This window comes from Pristiophorus japonicus, chromosome 9 (assembly GCF_044704955.1).
Source record: "Pristiophorus japonicus isolate sPriJap1 chromosome 9, sPriJap1.hap1, whole genome shotgun sequence".
Taxonomy (NCBI): domain Eukaryota; kingdom Metazoa; phylum Chordata; class Chondrichthyes; family Pristiophoridae; genus Pristiophorus; species Pristiophorus japonicus.
This window is the reverse complement of record NC_091985.1, coordinates 202,993,730-203,016,227: the sequence shown is the minus strand read 5'-3', so window position 1 is coordinate 203,016,227 and position 22,498 is coordinate 202,993,730. Positions and strand designations below refer to the sequence as shown.

Here is a 22,498-nt window from a genome sequence, read left to right as displayed (position 1 = left end):
TCTTTTTGTCACAAATTAAATTAGCAAAAATGGGATTGTTTCACAAGTTGCTTTTATCACTAATTAAATGGGCCACATTGAAAATATAATTGTGTGAGCCTGACACTGGAGAAAGCCTAAACTGTTCTACTTGTTCCATCAGTCTCTGGTGTGTGTGTTTCCCTGTCAGTTTCCAATAGGCGAGTATGGGTTTTACTTGCATATTATTGCTCAGATACGTGGGTGTGGGTTTCATACTGTACCTGTCAGTTTCTGCTATGTGAATGTGGGATTTATTCTGTACCTGTCAAGTTTTGATGTGAGTGTAGGTTTTATTCTGTATCTGTCAGTTTCTGGTATCTAAGCGAATCTTTATCTGTACCTGTCAGTTTCTGTTATGTGTGTGTGTGTTTTATCATGTACCTGTCAGTTTCTGTTATGTGAGTGTGTACTTTAACCTATATCGTCAGCTTCTGGTATGTGAGTTAATATTGACCAGTATGTCAGTTTTTCAGATCGGAGTGTGGATTTTATTCTGTACCTATCAGATTCCGGTATGGGAGTATGGAGTTGAATCGGTACCTGTCAGTTTCTGATATGTGACTGTGGTTTTAATCTGTACCAGTCACTTTCTGGTATCTCAATGTGGATTGCATTCTGTACCTGTCAGTTTCTGGAATCTGGGTGTTGATTGTATTCTGTACCTGTCAGTTTCTGCTTTGTGAATGTGGGTTTTATTCTGTACTTGTCAGTTCCTGCTGTGTGAGTGTAGGAATTAATATGTACCTGTCAGTTTCTAGGATGTGATTGTGTTTTTTTTTCTGTACCATCAGTTTGTGGTAGATGTGTGGGGTGTCAGTTTCTGGTATCTGAGTGTGGATTTTTACCTTTATATATGTCAGTTTGTGCAACGTGAATGTGGGATTCATTCTGTATCTCTCATTCTGGGGTAAGTGAATGTGTGTTTCCTCTCCTCTGTACCTGTTAGTTTCTGATATGTGAGTGTGGGTTTTATTCTGTATCTCTCATTCTGGGGTAAGCGAGTGTGTGTTTGCTCTGTACCTATTAGTTTCTGGTATGAGAGTGTGGGATTTATTCTGTACCTGTCAGTTTCTGGTATGAGAGAGTGGGTTTTATCCTATATTTGTGAAATTTACAGATCAGAGATGACCCCAACAGACAATAGTTTTGCACATCATATTGGACGAATGCGATTCAGAAATATTTGGAGTAGAGACGAGCTATTAGTACATTACATAAACTATATCTGTCAGTGGTACAGTGAGTGTGGGATTCATTCTGTAACTGTCATAAATGCAAGTGTTTGTTGTTGCTGTAGAAATGAAGATTTTCAGTTACTTACGTGGTTAACATTTACGCAGAAGAAAATGTCAGAAGCAGCCTCTTGGATAACAGTTGGGAAAGTGCTGTTACTGGTGAGATCACGATTTGCTTGATGCAAACTTGGCTAATAACCCTAGAGGTGATGGAACAGAAAGCAACATTTTGAGACATTTGAGCGAGATGAGAAAACATAATCAGCGCGAGGAGCGATGATCAGAGAGCTGGTGGGCAAGAAGCATTGAGCTCCTGTTTACTGCCCGATGCTATTTCCAAAACAACGGGGAAGAACAGTCCCTGGATCTGGGAACTTGAGGAGGCCTTTCAGCACATGGAACCTGTTACAGAGGATCAGAACTCCCTTCCTAACAGCACTGTGGGAGCACCATCATCACACGGACTGCAGCCGTTGATGAAAGTGGCTCAACACCATCTTCTCCAGGACAATTAGGGATGGGCAATAAATGCTGGCCTTGCCAGCGACACCAACATCCAGTGAACAAATTAAAAAAAGGCAAATCATCCCTTCGAGCCTGTTACATACAGAACAGGAGGAAGCCATTCAGTTCCTCGAGTCTGTTACATTTGGAACAGGAGGCCATTTAGTCCCTCGAGCGTGTTACATTGGAACAGGAGGAGGCCCATTCAGTCCCTGGATCCTGTTACATAGGAACAGTAGGCCATTCTGCCCCTCGACTCTGTTACATTAGGAACTGGAGTGGGCCATTCAGCCCTGGAGTCTGCTTTACAGGAATAGATGGACATCATTCAGCCCCTCAAACCCGTTACAAATGAATAGGAGGCCCTTCAGACCCTCGTGTTTGTTGCATAGAAACAGGAGGTGAGCATTCAGCACCTCAGCCTTGTGAAAAGGAATTAGTGGTGGCAATGCATCGACTGGATACTGTTACACATGAATAGAGGAGGCCATTCATCCTCTCGAGCCTTTCACATCGGAACAGGAGTAGGTCATTCAGACCCTCAAGCATGTTACGTAGGAACCGGAGGAGGCTGTTCACCGCCCCCCCCCATCCCCACACCCCCCCCCATCCCCACACCCACACCCCCCCCCCCCCCCCCCCCCCCCCGAGAAAGTTTCAGGAACTGGAGAGGGCCATTCTGCTCCTCGAGCCTGTTACATTAGGAACTGGAGAGGGCCATTCAGCCATTGGAGTTAGAAAGCAATAGGAGGAAGCAATTCTGCCCCTCAGGTCTTTTACATTAGGAATAGGACAAGGGCATTCATCCCCTCGGGAGTGTTTCATCGGAACAGGAGAATGGCATTCAGCCCCTCGAGCTTGTTACATTGCAACTGGAGGAGGCCATTCAGCCCCTAGAGTCTGTTACACAGGAATAGAAGTGGCTATTCATCCCCTGGAACCTGTTACATAAGAACTAAAGGAGGCCATTCAACCCATTCTAGCCTGATACAGGGGAAGGTCATTCTGCCCCTAGAGCTTGTTACATATGAATAGGAGGAAGCCTTTAAGAACCTTGTGTTTATTACATTAAAAACACGAGAAGGTTAGTCAGTATCTCCCGTCTGTTACACTAGCAACAGGAGGTGGCCATCAGCCCCCTCAGGCCTGTTACACAGGAATAGGAGGAAGCCATTCAGCAACACAAACATATTTAATTCGGATAACCTGTCTGTGCATCCGCACACTGTGATCGGTACCGTACCTACTATGTGTGAGAAGGAGCTGGTTGCACTGTTCTTTATGTCTCAGGTGGAGGAAACTTCACATTTGTTCCGGTTCCTTCAATTCCTTGCCTGTAGGAAGAAAAGGAATATCTGATCATTCAAGAATAGGAGAGGTAGAAAAGACTAAAGTGATGAATGTAATCGTTCAATTAGTAATCATTATGAACATTCACAAAGGGAAGCCAGCGATACAAACAGTGTCAGTGTCTGACTCCACTGCAGTATTGCAGCACTCAGCTTCTGCACACCAAGTGTGTTGGGCAGATTTACAGCAATTTACTGGCATCCAGAATGTCGACGACCCGATGGAGCACGGACTTTTACACAGCTCAGATTGCTGCTCCCCTCTCCCAGGGCACTAACCGTTCAACCAAAAACAAAGAGCCGCTGTTTAAAACATGTCCTTCACATTTCTCACCCGGTGCCTGCAATAGATGCTCCTTGTATAAATCCTCACTGTCCGGCTCTGCTTCCACTGCTCGCTGTCCAATGACAACAAACACGGTGAGACTGTAACTAAAGCAGGAATGTTCACTACTGGTTTGCAGGGAGAAAGCAGCAATGATTGTAAACAGCAGATCCTTCCCATTCTGTCTCCCTTACCCGGGACACACACGCTGTCCACAACAGCCTGAGAATGGCCTCTCCCTTCCCCCACTCACTCCACGCACTGAGACCAGTTCTTGCTCCACTTTGCCTGTTACACACATCCCCCGACTCCCCCTGAACTTCCCCCAGACTCAGTGCCGATCTCTGAGCCCATCTGCGGACACGCTCTCAAAGCGATGTGCTGCTGGAAGGAGGCTGCTGCTCGCTGCCTTACCCTGGGGCTCCATTCCCGGCTGTTTAAACCATCTTCTTCCGCTCACTGAGTGAATAGCGCTCACAGGCAGGGCTGGGGGAGGGAAGGGCACATGTGCTCTTCTGCTCACTGGAAATCAACACAGGGGGCGGGGCTTAACCACGCATGCGCAGTCTATAATCACAAAGTGAACTTTCCCAATTCACTTTAATCAGAGTATGAGCAAAGGAACTGGGCCTGGGGGGGAAAGGACAGAGATTGTTTAAAGTCCCTTTGAGATGCTCAATTTGGGATCATTCCGTGCAGGGTGTTTTTCTATTCATGAGCCTGTCCTCACAAAGCAATCCTGCAGAAACATCGGAGGGACGAGAGAGCAGGAGTGTTTTCTGGGACCGTGCAGGAGTTAATATCTGACAGAAACAGTCCCAGATTAATTTAATCAGAGTGAAACACTCGGTCACTGAGAGTAATACCGAACGGCCCTGAGCTGCAAGATTAGAGAGAGTACAACAGGCAAGCGAGGGTTAAATGTGGGACCTTGTTTCTCTCACTCTCTGACACTGTCCCGCAGTGTGGGATTAATAATGTGTCTGTCTGTGGTACAATATCAGTGAGAGACTTTAACTTTTGTCCCTCCAATGGGGACTTTCAGGATAAAAGCAGACTTCACAGGTCAGTCTGGAACTGATACTGTGCATGTTTCTGTGTCTCACGGTCCTGCCTCGATCTCTCCTGTCTCTCTCTCTCTCTCTCTCTCTCAGTTGCTGTCCCCTTTTTCTTGTACTGTTTGTGAAGGCGGGATCCTGTTATTTCATGTGATGTGGACACACTTGAATACAACACTGACACATAGAAACATAGAAAATAGGTGCAGGAGTAGGCCATTCGGCCCTTCGAGCCTGCACCGCCATTCAACCTGCCTCGATCTCTCCTGTCTCTCTCTCTCGCAGTTGCTGTCCCCTTTTTCTTGTACTGTTTGTGAAGGTGGGATCCTGTTATTTCATGTGATGTGGACACACTTGAATACAACACTGACACATAGAAACATAGAAAATAGATGCAGGAGTAGGCCATTCGGCCCTTCGAGCCTGCACCGCCATTCAACGAGTTCATGACTGAACATGCAACTTCAGTACCTCATTCCTGCTTTCTCGCCATACCCCTTGATCCCCCTAGTAGTAAGGACTACATCTAACTACTTTTTGAATATATTTAGTGAATTGGCCTCAACAACTTTCTGTGGTAGAGAATTCCACAGGTTCACCACTCTCTGGGTGAAGAAGTTTCTCCTCATCGCAGTCCTAAATGGCTTACCCTTATTCTTAGGCTGTGACCCCTGGTTCTGGACTTGCCCAACATTGGGAACATTCTTCCTGCATCTCACCTGTCTAAACCCGTCAGAATTTTAAATGTTTCTATGAGATCCCCTCTCATTCTTCTGAACTCCAGTGAATACAAGCCCAGTTGATCCAGTCTTTCTTGATATGTCAGACACTGTTTCTCTCTCTGGTGCTATACATGACAGTGTGGCACTGTTACTGAGCGTAATATGGAGACACTGATGCCAAGTGTAAGACTGATAATGTGTGTGTCTCTCTCTCCCCACTGATGTTATACATGAATGTGTGATACTAGTATTGAGCCTAATATGCAGACACAGTTCGGGTGTTTAAGACTGATACTATGCCTGTCTCTCACCGCTCACTCCGATAGCCATCTCTGGGTGATGAGGATGGGATGGATAGATCACTGTTAAATGTCCCTCAGTTTAGGAGGAGAGAGACAGACAGACAAAGCGAGGCTGGTGGGGTGGTGAACACAATTTATATTTTCACGTTAATCAAACATATTTGCATGTATGAAGGGGAAGTAATGTTTGACAAATTTGCTTTGTCAAATTCTTTGAGGATGTAACGAGAAGGGTGGATTAAGGGGAACCAGTGGATGTGATGTATTTGGACTTCCAGAAGGCATTTGACAACGTGCCACATAAAACATTACTGCACAAGATAAAAGTTCACGGGGTTGGGGTAATATATTAGCATGGATAGAGGCTTGGCTAACTAACAGAAAACAGAGAGTTGGGATAAATGGTTCTTGCTCTGGTTGGCAATCAGTAACCAGTGGCGTGCCGCAGGGATCAGTGCTGGGACCCCAACTATTTACAATCTATATTAACAACTTGGAAGAAAGGACCAAGTGTAACACAGCCAAGATGATTCAAAGATGGGAGGAAAAGCAATGTGTGAGGAAGACACAAAAAATCTGCAAAAGGACATAGACAGGCTAAGTGAGTGGGCAAAAATTTGGCAGATGGAGTATAATGTTGGAAATTGTGAAGTCATGCACTTTGTCAGAAGAAAAATCAAAGGGCAAGTTATTTTATAAATGGAGAAAAATTGCAAAGTGCTGCAGTACAGCAGGACCTGGGGGTACTTGTGCATGAAATACAAAAGTAATCAGGAAGGCCAATGGAATCTTGGCCTTTATTGCAAAGGGGATGGAGTATAAAAGCAGGGAAGTCTTGCTACAGTTATACAGGGTATCGGTGAGGCCACACCTGGAATACTGCGTACAGTTTTGGTTTCCTTATTTATGAAAGGATATACTTGCTTTGGAGGCTGTTCAGAGAAGGTTCGCGAGGTTGATTCCAGAGATGAGGGGGTTGACTTATGAGGAAATGATGAGTAGGTTGAGCCTCGACTCACTGGAATTCAGAAGATTGAGAGGTGATCTTATCGAAACGTGTAAGATTATGAGGGGGCTTGACAAGAAGGATGCAGCGAGAATGTTTCCACTGATGGGGGAGACTAGAACTAGGGGGCATAATCTTAGAATAAGGGGCCACCCATTTAAAACTGAGAGGAGGAGAAATTTCTTCTCTCAGATGGTTGTAAATCTGTGGAATTCGCTGCCTCAGACAACTGTGAAAGCTGGGACATTGAATAAATTTAAAAAAGAGATAGACAGTTTCTTAACCGAGAATGGAATAGGGGGTTATGGGGAGCGGGCAGGGAAGTGGACTTCAGTCCATCATCGTATTAAACGGCAGAGCAGGCTCGAGGGGCCCTATGGCCATACTTTTGCTCCTATTTCTTATGTTCTTATGTAAATTTGAGGTCATTCAAAACTCGGCAGCCCATGTCCTAACTTGCACCAAGTCCTGATCACCCATCACCCCTGTGCTCGCTGACCTACATTGGCTCCCAGTTAAGCAACGCCTCGATTTCAAAATTCTCATGCTTGTTTACAAATCCCTCCATGGCCTTGCCCCTCCCTATCTCTGTAATCTCTTTCAGCCTCACAATACCACGTGATGTCTGCGTTCCTCAAAATTGGCCCTCTTGAGCATTCCTGATTAGAACTGTTCAACATCGGTGGCCGTGCCTTCAGCTGCCTGTGCCCGAAGCTCTGGACTCCCTCCCTAAGCCTCTCTCCCTCTGAACATTTCTTTCCCCCTTTAAGATGCACCTTAAAGCTACTCTTTGACCAGCTTTGGTCATCTGTTGTAATTTCTTATGTGGCTCGGTGTCAAATTTATTTGCTTTGTCTTGTAACACTGAAGTGCTTTGGGACATTTTACTACGTTAAAAGCGGTATATAAATAAAGTTGTTGCTGAAAGCAATGGGAGCTCATACAACCGGAGCTCCCATTATTATCAATGATGTTCATTGGTGGTTCAGGCCCACGTGATCCCAGGATACGAATACATACCTGGAAGACATGGCCCTGTACACTGCACTATGAAACTCGGACTCCAACCGCAATCCTATGTTCCTCTGAGACCACCAGGCAATTTTTTTTAAAATTCATGTCGGATGTGTTCACCCAAAAGAAGCTTACAACCACAATTTTCCACCCAAAGTATTGGTTTAATTTCTCTGCCATTTCCTTATTCCCCATTATAATTTCTCAGCCTGTAGGGGACCCACATTTACTTTTGCTAATTTTTCCTTCTTAACATACCTACAGAAGCTTTTACAGTCTGTTTTTATGTCTCTCGCTAGTTTACTCTCATTTTCTATTTTCCCTTTCTTGGTCAGTTTCTTGGTCCTCCTTTGCCGAATTCTAAAATGGTCCCAATCCCCAGGCTTACTGCTCTTTTTGGCAACATTATAAGCTTCTTCCTTCGATCTAAAACTATCTTTAACTTCACTTATTAGCTACAGTTGGACCACCTTTCCTGTGGGGGTTTTGTGCCTTAAAAGGAATGTAATTATTGTAAATTATGTATTAATTCTTTACAGCAAGCCATTGCTTATCTATCTTGATACCTTTTAATGTAGTTTCCGAATGTATCTTAGACAACTCACCTCTCATACCTAAAAAGTTTGCTTTGTTTAAATTTAAGACCCCAGTTTCTGATTTAACAAAATCACTTTCAAACTTAATGTAACATTTTATCATATTATGGTTATTCTTCCGTTGCCAGCACGTCCCATGTACAAATAAACAAAATAAACAAGACTCACTGTTAAAAGTTGTTGTTAATCACAAATCACTTTTTACAAATCACTTTATGGCCTCGCCCCTCCCGATCTCTGGAATCTGTTGCAGCCCACAAGATGTCTGCACTCCTCAAATTCTGCCCTTTTGACCATCCCTGATTATAATCGCGCCACCATCGGTGTCCGGCCCTTCAGCTGCCTGGGCCCCGAGCTCTGGAACTCCCTCCCTAAACCTCTCCGCCTCTTTCCTACTTTCAGACCCTCCTTAAAATCTACCTCTTTGACCCAGCTTTTGGTCATCTGCCGCAATTTCTGCTTTTGTGGCTCGGTGTCAAATGTATGTGTTGTGTCCTGTAACACTGCTGTAAAGCGCCTTGGGACGTTTTACTACGTTAAAGACGCTCTATAAAGAAAAGTTATTATTAATACTGCAGGGGTGAGCTTGGAGTCCGGCGCCGGCCCATTGGGAGTGGTGCCGCCCCTCAGCATTGACGTCACAGGCGATGTGGGCGGGGCTGTGACGTTTACTGGTAACGGTTGAACATCCGCAATTTTTGAACTCAGGAACCACGTGACCCCCCAAGCTGCCCAGCGCGCCTTCATCACAGTGGGCGGGGCTCTGCGGCGCTGCCGGCTCCTATTGGTGGGAGTGGCTGGCAATCTGCTTCACGCAACCAATAGACGACCGAGAATTCTCTGAAGGTCATTAATTTATGCAGGAACACGCTCTGTGGCGGCAGTGCGCATGCTCGGTGCCGCCCTCCCCACCCCCAGTCTCCGGATGCAGGACAGTTTGCTGTAACCAGCGGTGAGACAATGTGGGGAACCGGGGGCCGCAGGGAACCAGACTGATGGTGGGCGGCCGGGGCCGGGGCCGGGGCCGGGGCAGAGGCAGAGCGCTCGGCCGGCGGGCGGGGAGGGTGCGGTGAGTCTGTGAGGGAAAACACCGAACTGAACACACAGCCCCGGAGCTCAGGGTTTGGGGACATGCGGGAGATAGACTGAAACTTCCAGTGAGCTCAGACAGTGTGTAACCCGGGGGCCCAGTGAGATCAGACAGTGTGTAACCCGGGGGCCCAGTGAGGTCAGACAGTGTGTAACCCGGGGACCCGGTGAGATCAGACAGTGTGTAACCCGGGGGCCCAGTGAGGTCAGACAGTGTGTAACCCGGGGACCCGGTGAGATCAGACAGAGTGTAACCCGGGGGCCCGGTGAGATCAGACAGTGTGTAACCCGGGGGCCCAGTGAGGTCAGACAGTGTGTAACCCGGGGACCCGGTGAGATCAGACAGTGTGTAACCCGGGGGCCCGGTGAGATCAGACAGAGTGTAACCCGGGGGCCCAGTGAGATCAGGCAGCGTGTAACCCGGGGGCCCGGTGAGATCAGACAGTGTGTAACCCCGGGACCCAGTGAGATCAGACAGTGTGTAACCCGGGGGCCCAGTGAGATCAGACAGTGTGTAACCCCGGGACCCGGTGAGATCAGACAGTGTGTAACCCGGGGGCCCAGTGAGATCAGACAGTGTGTAACCCCGGGACCCGGTGAGATCAGACAGTGTGTAACCCGGGGGCCCGGTGAGATCAGACAGTGTGTAACCCGGGGGCCCAGTGAGATCAGACAGTGTGTAACCCGGGGGCCCAGTGAGGTCAGACAGTGTGTAACCCGGGGACCCGGTGAGATCAGACAGTGTGTAACCCGGGGGCCCAGTGAGGTCAGACAGTGTGTAACCCGGGGACCCGGTGAGATCAGACAGAGTGTAACCCGGGGGCCCGGTGAGATCAGACAGTGTGTAACCCGGGGACCCGGTGAGATCAGACAGAGTGTAACCCGGGGGCCCGGTGAGATCAGACAGTGTGTAACCCGGGGGCCCAGTGAGGTCAGACAGTGTGTAACCCGGGGACCCGGTGAGATCAGACAGTGTGTAACCCGGGGGCCCGGTGAGATCAGACAGAGTGTAACCCGGGGGCCCAGTGAGATCAGACAGCGTGTAACCCGGGGGCCCGGTGAGATCAGACAGTGTGTAACCCCGGGACCCAGTGAGATCAGACAGTGTGTAACCCGGGGGCCCAGTGAGATCAGACAGTGTGTAACCCCGGGACCCGGTGAGATCAGACAGTGTGTAACCCGGGGGCCCAGTGAGATCAGACAGTGTGTAACCCCGGGACCCGGTGAGATCAGACAGTGTGTAACCCGGGGGCCCGGTGAGATCAGACAGTGTGTAACCCCGGGACCCAGTGAGATCAGACAGTGTGTAACCCGGGGACCCGGTGAGATCAGACAGTGTGTAACCCGGGGGCCCAGTGAGATCAGACAGTGTGTATTCCGGGGCCCCAGTGAGATCAGACATTGTGTATCCCGGGGGCCCAGTGAGATCAGACATAATCCGGGGGCCCAGTGAGATCAGACAGTGTGTAACCCGGGGGCCCAGTGAAATCAGACAGTGTGTAACCCGGGGGCCCAGTGAAATCAGACAGTGTGTAACCCGGGGGCCCAGTGAGATCAGACAGTGTGTAACCCGGGGGCCCGGTGAGACCAGACAGTGTGTATCCCGGGGGCCCAGTGAGATCAGACATTGTGTATCCCGGGGGCCCAGTGAGATCAGACATTGTGTAACCCGGGGGCCCGGTGAGATCAGAGTGTGTATCCCGGGGCCCCAGTGAGATCAGACATTGTGTATCCCGGGGGCCCAGTGAGATCAGACATTGTGTAACCCGGGGGCCCAGTGAGATCAGACATTGTGTATCCCGGGGGCCCAGTGAGATCAGACAGCGTGTAACCCGGGGGCCCAGTGAGATCAGACAGTGTGTAACCCGGGGGCCCAGTGAGATCAGACAGCGTGTAACCCGGGGACCCAGTGAGATCAGACAGTGTGTAACCCGGGGGCCCAGTGAGATCAGACAGTGTGTAACCCGGGCTCCCAGTGAGATCAGACAGTGTGTAACCCGGGGACCCAGTGAGATCAGACAGTGTGTAACCCGGGGGCCCAGTGAGATCAGACAGTGTGTAACCCGGGCTCCCAGTGATATCAGACATTGTGTAACCCGGGGGCCCAGTGAGATCAGACAGTGTGTAACCCGGGGGCCCAGTGAGATCAGACAGTGTGTATCCCGGGGCCCCAGTGAGATCAGACAGTGTGTATCCCGGGGCCCCAGTGAGATCAGACATTGTGTATCCCGGGGGCCCAGTGAGATCAGACATTGTGTAACCCGGGAGCCCGGTGAGATCAGACAGTGTGTAACCCGGCTGCCCAGTGAGCTCAGACAGTGTGTAACCCGGGGAGGATGAGCCCAGTGAGATCAGTCAGTGTGTAACCCGGGGAGAATTCCGGTGATTTTCTGTAAGTCCAGACGGGCGGGACAGGAATCTTGAGGAATAGAATAAAATCAAACAGAAATACTGGACATATACTTTTCTGAAACATTGGAAAAACACTTTATACTACATTCCACTTCACAACATTAATATTCTTCTAATTTTCTGCCCTGCCATAATTAGATCTCCCGGTGAATGGCAGAGTGATTGAGAAAGTTCCACAGCTGGAAGGAAACAGGGATTGTGGACCGAGGAACAACAGCAGGTGAACCAGCACAGGATTGTGAGAGCACCAACCAGGGAGCCCTTTCCGATTGAAAGCGCTTCAATAGATTGACTGGGGAGAAAGGTAAGAGAAAGTGCCATTTACTCAGATACACACCGGTCCTGTAGACAGTACACACAGGTTACAAGGTAAGACAGGAAATGAGACTGGGAGAGTGCCCACCGAGCACAATTATCCAGCATGAGGCCGTGCAATGAGATATGAAGTGAGATCAGTTTCTGTCTCTAAACACACAGTCACAGTGAATCTTGTGTGTGTTTTAGAGTAAAGGGCTTTGATCTCAGAGGTGACTCCAGTTTGAGGCAGAGCCCAGCAGATGGACCCGTCTCTGTACATTCGGTGGGGCTGAACTCACACCGACACCATCAGATCTCAATGTTCAAATATTTCCCATCTGGTGAGAAAGCCAATGGAAAGGTTGAACTGGAAGCATCAGAGTCAATTCATTGATCATGATGCACAAACCAATCTGAAATACCAGCACGGCCTATCACTGACAGAATCAATTGTTCATTCATGAACATTTGGAATTAACAGAAAATATATTGATAACTACTATTATTGAAGCATTGATCACTTGAGGTATGTAGTATTTGAATAAACTGAAACACAGATATGGAGAGTTGCAATTTATTGATTGGCGTTGTACTTGACCCTGAGATGAGCTTCTGGACCCATATTCCCTCAATCACCAAGTACGTTTACTTCCAGCTCCATAACATCGCCGGTCTCTGCCCCTTCCTCAGCTCATCTGCTCAAACCCTCATCCATGCCTCTGTTATCACGACATTGGACTATTCCAATGCTCTCCTGATCGGCCTCACACCTCGCAAGCTTACGCTTATCAAAAACACTCCTGCCCATATCCTTACTCAAGAACACAAGAAGTAGCAGCAGACGTAGGCAATAGGACCCCTCCCGTCTGCTCCGCCATTCAGTAAGATCTCTGTTCGATAGAGAATTTCAAAGATTCACAACTGTAAGTGAAGAAATATCTCATCTCAGTCTGAAATGGCCGATCTCTTATCCCAATACTAGGACCCCTGGCTCGAGACTATCCAGCCCGTGTCAATTCTATGTTTCAATGATATCACCTTCCATTCTTCTAAACTCCAGAGAATATAGGCCTATTCAAATCAATCTGTCCTCAGCCCTCTCATCCCAACTTGTACCAATTTCCATTCACCCATCACCCCTGTGCTCGCTGAACTACATTGGCTCCTGCTCCATCGATTTCAAAATGCTCATCCTTGTTTTGAAATCCATCCAGGACCTTACCCCTCCCTATTGCTGTAACCTCCTCCAGCCCTACAACCCTCAGATCTTTGCATTCCTCCAATTCTGGCCTCTTGAGCAGCCCCAATTTTTATCCCTCCAACATTGGTGGCCATACCTTCAGCTGCCGAGGCTATAACCTCTGGAATTCCCTCCCGAAACCTCTCCACCTTAAAAAAGCTCCTTAATACCTACCCTTTTGAACAAGCTTTTAATCCTGTGGTAGTATTTCCTTACGTGACTGGATATTAAATTCTGTTTGCTAACGGTCCTGTGAAGTGCCTTGGGACATTTTACTACATTTAAGGCACGATATAAATGCAATTTGTTGCTGATAACTGAAGATATTTATAATTGTAATATAACAAAACTACAGGCATGGGGAATTGCAATAGATTAATAACTGCAGAGGAAGAGGATTGTTTTGTATTGCTAACAGTGTGAATTATTTTAACGTGAGGTGGCCCTTGCACATTAGCTACCACACGGACTTGGCAAAGCAAGGTCTTGGTCCAATGGCAAGGGGATCCAAGACGACTGGACACCAGGCTCTGCTGCATGTTTCCTCTGGCACTGACTCTCACTGGGGTACAGTTTCCTCTGGCACTGACTCTCACTGGGGTACAGTTTCCTCTGGCACTGACTCTCACTGGGGTACAGTTTCCTCTGGCACTGACTCTCACTGGGGTACAGTTTCCTCTGGCACTGACTCTCACTGGGATACAGTTTCCTCTGACACAGATTTACTGTGTATCTAATTCGTGCTGTCCCTGCCCTGGGAGTGCTTGATGGGACAGTATAAAGGGAGCTTCGCTCTTTACCGAACCCATGCTGTACCTGTCCTGGGATTGTTTGTTGGGACAGTGTAGAGGGAGCTTTGCTCTGTATCTAACCCGTGCTCTGCCTGCCCTGTGAGCTTTGATGGGTCGCTGTAGGAGAAACTTTCCTCTGAATCTAACCTGTACGCTACCTGTCCAAGTTGTATCTGATGGGACAGTATAGAGAGAGGTTTACTCTGTATCTCATCATCATCATTGGCAGTCCCTTGAAACCTAGAAAATAGATGCAGGAGTAGGCCATTTGGCCCTTCGAGCCTGTACCACCATTCAATATAATTATGGCTGATCATGCAACTTCAGTACCCCATTCCTGCTTTCTCTCCATACTCCTTGATCCCTTTAGCTAAAAGGGTCACATCTAACTTCCTTTTGAATATATCTAACGGACTGGCCTCAACAACGTTTTGTGGTGGAGAATTCCACAGGTTCACAATTCTCTGAGTGAAGAAGTTTCTCCTCATCTCGGTCCTAAATGGCTTACCCCTTATCCTTAGGCTGTGACCCCTAGTTCTAGACTTCCCCAACATCGGGAACATTCTTCCTGCATCTAACCTGTCCAATCCCATCAGAATGTTATATTTTTCTGTGAAATCCCCTCTCATTCTTCTAAATTCCAGTGAATATAAGCCGAGTCGATTCAGTCTTTCTTCATATGTCAGTCCTGCCATCCCGGGAATCAGTCTGGTGAACCTTCGCTGCACTCCCTCAATGGCAAGAATGTCCTTCCTCAGATTTGGAGACCAAAACTGTACACAATATTCAAGGTGTTGCCTCACCAAGGCCCTTTACAACTGCAGTAAGATCTCCCTGCTCCTATACTCAAATCCTCTCGTTATGAAGGCCAACATGCCATTTACCTTCTTCACAGCATGCTGTATCTGCATGCCAACTTTCAATGACTGATGTACCATGACACCCAGGTCTCGTTGCAAATCCCCTTTTTCTAATCTGTCACCATTCAGATAATATTCTGCCTTCCTGTTTTTGCCACCAAAGTGGATAACCTCACATTTATCTACATTATACTGCATCTGCCATGCATTTACCCACTCACCTAACCTGTCCAAGTCACCCTGCAGCCTCTTAGCATCCTCCTCACATCTCACACTGCCACCCAGATTAGTATCATCTGCAAACCAGGATGACTTGCTTCCACGCCAAAAAAGGATGAGTTCACAGGTGTTTCAATGAAGGACCTAATATTCCAGGTCCTGAACTACATCCTGAAGGGTGGAAGATGCCTGTGCGTGGCTTTATTTAACGTGTGGTGGCCGTTGCATGCCAGCCACCACATGGGAAACTCAGTATCTAATCTGTGCTGTGCCTGCCCTGGCATTGTTTGACGGGATAGTGTAGATGGAGGTTTACTCTGTATCTAATCCGTGCTGTACCTACCTTGGGAGTGTTTGACGGGACAGTGTAAATTGGGCTTTATGCTGTATCTAACGTGTACTGCACCCGTCTTGGAAGTATTTTATGGGACAGTGTGGAGGGAACTTTACGCTGTATCCAATCCGTGCTATACCTGTCCTGCGAGTGTTTGATGGGACAGTGTAGAGGGAGCTTTACTCTGTATCTAACCCGTGCTATACCTGTCCTGCGAGTGTTTGATGGGACAGTGTAGAGGGAGCTTTACTCTGTATCCAATCCGTGCTATACCTGTCCTGCGAGTGTTTGATGGGACAGTGTAGAGGGAGCTTTACTCTGTATCTAACCCGTGCTGTACCTGCCCTGCGAGTGTTTGATGGGACAGTGTAGAGGGAGCTTTGCTGTATATCTAACCAGTACTGCACCTGCACTGTGTGTGTCTGCTGGAACAGTGCAGAGGGAGCTTTGCTCTGTATCTAACCCGTGCTGTACCTGCACTGGGAGTGTTTGATGGATAATGTAGAGCGAGGTTTACTGTGTATCTAACCTGTGCTAACCTAGCAAGTTGTGAGGAGGACGCAAAGAATTTACAAACGAATATAGATAGGCTAAGTGAGTGGGCAAAGCTTTGGCAGATGGAGTATAATGTGGGAAAATGTCAGGGTATCCACGTTAGTAGGAGTAATAAAAAAGCAAATTATTATTTAAATTGTGAGAGATTACAAAATGCGGTGGTACAGAGGGATCTGGGGGTCCTTGTACATGAAACACAAACATTCAGCATGCAGTTACTGCAATTAATTAGGAAGGCAAATGGAATGTGGGCCTTTATTGCAAGGGGGATGGAGTATAAAAGTAGGGAAGTCCTGCTGCAAATGTACATGGCGTTGGTAAGACCAACCTGGAGTACTATGTACAGTTTTGGTCTCCTTATTTCAGGAAGGATATACTTGCACTGGAGGCAGTTCAGAGAAGGTTCACGAGGTTGATTGCTGAGATGAAGGGGTTGTCATAATGAGAAAGGTTGAGCAGGTTGGGCCTGTACTCATTGGAGTTTAGAAGACGGAGAGGTGATCTTTTTGAAACGTATAAGATTGTGAGGGGGCTTGACAGGGTAGATACAGAGAGGATGTTTCCCCATGTGGGGGAAGCTAACGCTAGGGGGCATAGTTTCAGAATAAGGGGTCGCTTATTTAAAAGGGAAATCAGGAGGTGTTTCTTCTCTGAGGGTTGTGAATCTTTGGAATTCGTTACCTCAGAGAGCTGTGGGGGCTGGGTCATTGAATGTATTTAAGGTGGAGATAGACAGATTTTTGAAAGATAAGGGAGTCAAGGATTGTGGGGAGTGGGCAGGGAAGTGCAGTTAAGGCCTGAATCTGATTAGCCATGATATTGAATGGCGGAGCAGGCTCGAGGGACCAAATGGTCTACTCTGCTCCTATTTCTTATGTTCCATACCTGCCCTGGGAGTGTTTGATGGGATAGTGTAGAGAGTGCTTTACTCTGTATCTAAGCCCCTGTACCTGCCCTGGGATTGTTTGTTGGGACAGTGTAGAGGGAGCTTTACTCTGTATCTAACCCCGTGCTGTACCTGCCCTGGGAGTGTTTGATGGGACAGTGTAGAGGGAGTTTTGCTGTATATCTAACCAGTACTGCACCTGCACTGTGTGTGTATGCTGGAACAGTGCAGAGGGAGCTTTGCTCTGTATCTAACCCGTGCTGTACCTGCACTGGGAGTGTTTAATGGGATAATGTAGAGCGAGGTTTACTGTGTATCTAACCTGTGCTAACCTATCAAGTTGTGAGGAGGACGCAAAGAATTTACAAACGAATATAGATAGGCTAAGTGAGTGGGCAAAGTTTTGGCAGATGGAGTATAATGTGGGAAAATGTGAGGGTATCCACATTAGTAGGAATAACAAAAAAGCAAATTATTATTTAAATTGTGAGAGATTACAAAATGTGGTGGTACAGAGGGATCTGGGGGTCCTTGTACATGAAACACAAACATTTAGCATGCAGTTACTGTAATTAATTAGGAAGGCAAATGGAATGTTGGCCTTTATTCCAAGGGAGATGGAGTATAAAGGTAGGGAAGTCCTGCTGCAAATGTACATGGCGTTGGTAAGACCACACCTGGAGTACTGCGTACAGTTTTGGTCTCCTTATTTCAGGAAGGATGTACTTGCACTGGAGGAAGTTCAGAGAAGGTTCACGAGGTTGATTGCTGAGATGAAGGGGTTGTCATAATGAGAAAGGTTGAGCAGGTTGGGCCTGTACTCATTGGAGTTTAGAAGACGGAGAGGTGATCTTTTTGAAACGTATAAGATTGTGAGGGGGCTTGACAGGGTAGATACAGAGAGGATGTTTCCCCACGTGGGGGAATCTAACGCTAGGGGGCATAGTTTCAGAATAAGGGGTCGTTCATTTAAAAGGGAAATCAGGAGGTGTTTCTTCTCTGAGGGTTGTGAATCTTTGGAATTCGTTACCTCAGAGAGCTGTGGCGGCTGGGTCATTGAATGTATTTAAGGTGGAGATAGACAGATTTTTGAAAGATAAGGGAGTGAAGGATTATGGGGAGTGGGCAGGGAAGTGCAGTTAAGGCCTGAATCTGATTAGCCATGATCTTATTGAATGGCGGAGCAGGCTCGAGGGACCAAATGGTCTACTCTGCTCCTATTTCTTATGTTCCATACCTGCCCTTTGAGTGTTTGATGGGACAGTGTAGAGGGAGCTTTACTCTGTATCTAACCCATGCTGTACATGCCCACGGAGTTTTTGACAGGTCTGTGTACAGAGAGCTTTATGCTGTATCTAATCAGTGCTGTACCTGCCCTGTGAACTTTGATGAGTTGGTGTAGGGGGAGCTTTCCTCTGTATCCAACCCGTACTCTACCCGCTCTAGTTGTGTTTGATGGGACAGTGTAGCGGGAGCTTTAGGCTGTATATAATCTATGCTGTACCTATCCTGGGAGTGTTTGTTGGGACAGTGTAGAATGAGGTTTACTCTGTGTCTAATCCTTGCTGTATCTGCCCTGTGAGTGTTTGATGGGACAGTGTAGAGAGAGATTTACTCTGTATCCAACCAGTACTGTACCTGCCCTTGGGAATGTCTGATGGGACAATATAGAGGGAGGTTTATTCTATTTAATCCGTGCTGTACCTGCCCTGCAAATATTTGATGGGACAGTGCAGAGGGAGCTTTACCCTCTGCCTAACCCATGCTGTATCTGCCCTGTGAGTGTTTGATGGGGCAGTGCAGAGGGAGATTTACTCAGTATCCAACCAGTACTGTACCTGCTCTTGGGAATGTCTGATGGGACAATATAGAGGGAGGTTTATTCTATTTTATCCATGCTGTACCTGCCCTGCAAATATTTGATGGGACAGTGTAGACAAAGCCTTACTCTGTTTCTGACCCGTGCTGTACCTGCTCTGGGAGTGTTTGATGGGACAGTGTAGAGGGAACTATACTCGCTATCTGACCCATGCTATACATGCCCTGCGAGTGTTTGATGGGGCAGTGTAGAGGAAGCTTTACTCTGTATCTGGCCCATGCTATACCTGCCCTGGGAGTTTTGGATGAGACAGTGTAGATAGAAGTTTATTCTGTATCTAACACAGGCTATACCTGCCCTGGCATTGTTTGATGGGACAGTGTAGAGAGAGCTTTATTCTGTATCTGACCTGTACTGTACCTGCCTTGGCAGTGTTTTTGGGACAGTGCAGAGGGAGCTTTGCTCTGTATCTAACTAGTGCTGCACCTTCTCTGGCAGTGTTTGATGGGATGGTTAGAGGAGCTTTAATTGGTACCTAACCCATGCTGTACCTGCTCTGAGAGTACTTGATGTGACAGTGTAGAGGCAACTTTACAATGTATCTAATCCGTGCTGTACCTGTCCTGGGCGTGTTTGATGGGCTAATGTAGATGGAGGAGGCGGGAGCTCGGAGCAGCGCGAGTCCGGGGTCGGCGAGAGGCCTATAAAGGCCAGCGGGAGCTCGGAGCAGTCAGTCGAGGAGGCGGGAGCTCGGAGCAGCGCGAGTCCGGGGTCGGCGAGAGGCCTATAAAGGCCAGCGGGAGCTCGGAGCAGTCAGTCGAGGAGGCGGGAGCTCGGAGCAGCGCGAGTCCGGGGTCTGCGAGAGGCCTATAAAGGCCAGCGGGAGCTCGGAGCAGTCAGTCGAGGAGGCGGGAGCTCGGAGCAGCGCGAGTCCGGGGTCGGCGAGAGGCGTACCGGTGCAGCTACAGGGAGAAGGCAAAAAAACAAAGGTGACGTCACAGCCTAGGGGGTAAGTGATTGGCTGGTGATTGGTGAGTAGTTTTTCTTTTTCTTCTTATATTGGTCAGTAACTTTAAACATTGTTATTACCAGTTTAAGTGTATCTAAGGGTTAAGACATGGCAGGAGAGCTCGGTCGGGTGTTGTGCTCCTCCTGTACCATGTGGGAACTCAGGGACGCTTCCGGTGTCCCTGACGACTATGTGTGCGGGAAGTGTATCCGCCTCCAGCTCCTGACGGTCCGCGTTACGGAATTGGAGCTGAAGGTGGATTCACTCTGGAGCATCCACGATGCTGAGAATGACGTGAGTATCACGTGTAGTGAGTTGGTCTTACCGCAGGGAAAGGGTCCACAGCCAGATAGGGAATGGAAGACCAGCAGGAAGAGTAGAGCAAGGAAGGTAGTGCAGGGGTCCCCTGCGGTCATCCCCCTGCAAAACAGATACACCGCTTTGGGTACTGTTGAGGGGAATGACTCATCAGGGGAGGGCAGCAGCAGCCAAGTTCATGGCACCGTGGCTGGCTCTGCTGCACAGGAGGGCAAGAAAAAGAGTGGGAGAGCGATAGTGATAGGGGATTCAATTGTGAGGGGAATAGATAGGCGTTTCTGCGGCCGCAACCGAGACTCCAGGATGGTATGTTGCCTCCCTGGTGCAAGGGTCAAGGATGTCTCGGAGCGGGTGCAGGACATTCTGAAATGGGAGGGAGAACAGCCAGTTGTCGTGGTGCACATTGGTACCAACGACATAGGCAAAAAAAGGGATGAGGTCCTACGAAACGAATTTAAGGAGCTAGGAGCTAAATTAAAAAGTAGGACCTCAAAAGTAGTAATCTCGGGATTGCTACCAGTGCCACGTGATAGTCAGAGTAGGAATCGCAGGATAGCGCAGATGAATACGTGGCTTGAGCAGTGGTGCAGCAGGGAGGGATTCAAATTCCTGGGGCATTGGGACCGGTTCTGGGGGAGGTGGGACCAGTACAAACCGGACGGTCTGCACCTGGGCAGGACTGGAACCAATGTCCTCGGGGGAGTGTTTGCTAGTGCTGTTGGGGAGGATTTAAACTAATATGGCAGGGGGATGGGAACCAATGCAGGGAGACAGAGGGAAACAAAAAGGAGCCAAAAGCAAAAGACAGAAAGGAGATGAGGAAAAGTGTAGGGCAGAGAAACCCAAGGCAAAGAACAAAAAGGGCCACTGTACAGCAAAATTCTAAAAGGACAAAGGGTGTTAATAAAACAAGCCTGAAGGCTTTGTGTCTTAATGCAAGGAGTATCCGCAATAAGGTGGATGAATTAATTGTGCAAATAGATGTTAACAAATATGATGTGATTGGGATTACGGAGACGTGGCTCCAGGATGATCAGGGCTGGGAACTCAACATTCAGGGGTATTCAACATTCAGGAAGGATAGAATAAAAGGAAAAGGAGGTGGGGTAGCATTGCTGGTTAAAGAGGAGATTAATGCAATAGTTAGGAAAGACATTAGCTTGGATGATGTGGAATCTATATGGGTAGAGCTGCAGAACACCAAAGGGCAAAAAACGTTAGTAGGAGTTGTGTACAGACCTCCAAACAGTAATAGGGATGTTGGGGAGGGCATCAAACAGGAAATTAGGGGTGCATGCAATAAAGGTGTAGCAGTTATAATGGGTGACTTTAATATGCACATAGATTGGGCTAGCCAAACTGGAAGCAATACGGTGGAGGAGGATTTCCTGGAGTGCATAAGGGATGGTTTTCTAGACCAATATGTTGAGGAACCAACTAGGGGGGAGGCCATCTTAGACTGGGTGTTGTGTAATGAGAGAGGATTAATTAGCAATCTCATTGTGCGAGGCCCCTTGGGGAAGAGTGACCATAATATGGTGGAATTCTGCATTAGGATGGAGAATGAAACAGTAAATTCAGAGACCATGGTCCAGAACTTAAAGAAGGGTAACTTTGAAGGTATGAGGCGAGAATTGGCTAGGATAGATTGGCGAATGATACTTAGGGGGTTGACTGTGGATGGGCAATGGCAGACATTTAGAGACCGCATGGATGAAGTACAACAATTGTACATTCCTGTCTGGCGTAAAAATAAAAAGGGGAAGGTGGCTCAACCGTGGCTATCTAGGGAAATCAGGGATAGTATTAAAGCCAAGGAAGTGGCATACAAATTGGCCAGAAATAGCAGCGAACCTGGGGACTGGGAGAAATTTAGAACTCAGCAGAGGAGGACAAAGGGTTTGATTAGGACAGGGAAAATGGAGTACGAGAAGAAGCTTGCAGGGAACATTAAGGCGGATTGCAAAAGTTTCTATAGGTATGTAAAGAGAAAAAGGTTGGTGAAGACAAACGTAGGTCCCCTGCAGTCAGAATCAGGGGAAGTCATAACGGGGAACAAAGAAATGGCGGATCAATTGAACAAGTACTTTGGTTCGGTATTCACTAAGGAGGATACAAACAACCTTCCGGATATAAAAGGGGTCAGAGGGTCTAGTAAGGAAGAGGAACTGAGGGAAATCTTTATTAGTCGGGAAATTGTGTTGGGGAAATTGATGGGATTGAAGGCAGATAAATCCCCAGGGCCTGATGGCCTGCATCCTAGAGTACTTAAGGAGGTGGCCTTGGAAATAGCGGATGCATTGACAGTCATTTTCCAACATTCCATTGACTCTGGATCAGTTCCTATGGAGTGGAGGGTAGCCAATGTAACCCCACTTTTTAAAAAAGGAGGGAGAGAGAAAACAGGGAATTATAGACCGGTCAGCCTGACCTCAGTAGTGGGTAAAATGATGGAATCAATTATTAAGGATGTCATAGCAGTGCATCTGGAAAATGGTGACATGATAGGTCCAAGTCAGCATGGATTTGTGAAAGGG

General features: G+C 47.7%; 1 protein-coding gene and 1 pseudogene across 7 annotated transcripts in view; one reads left to right on the top strand and one right to left on the bottom strand.

Moving 5' to 3' along the window:
* Window positions 1–22,498, bottom strand: part of LOC139273419 (histone H2A) — a 605,799-nt gene that overhangs the window by 6,737 nt on the left and 576,564 nt on the right. For 3 of the 7 annotated variants that reach the window (XM_070890327.1, XM_070890324.1, XM_070890330.1), the window contains exons 1-3: window positions 8,553–8,762; window positions 3,004–3,094; window positions 1,343–1,456 (exon numbers count right to left, since the gene is read on the bottom strand). The exons of 1 other annotated variant lie outside the window; for it this stretch is intronic. The gene's annotated coding sequence lies outside the window, so the exon portion shown is untranslated. Of the gene's footprint in view, window positions 1–1,342; window positions 1,457–3,003; window positions 3,095–3,628; window positions 3,653–3,848; window positions 3,935–8,552; window positions 8,763–22,498 lie in introns of those variants that run through there. 3 more of the 7 variants (XM_070890329.1, XM_070890326.1, XM_070890328.1) reach the window with 3 other exon arrangements.
* The window catches only part of LOC139273441 (zinc finger protein 721-like), a 460,657-nt pseudogene continuing 447,171 nt past the window's right edge, over window positions 9,013–22,498 (top strand).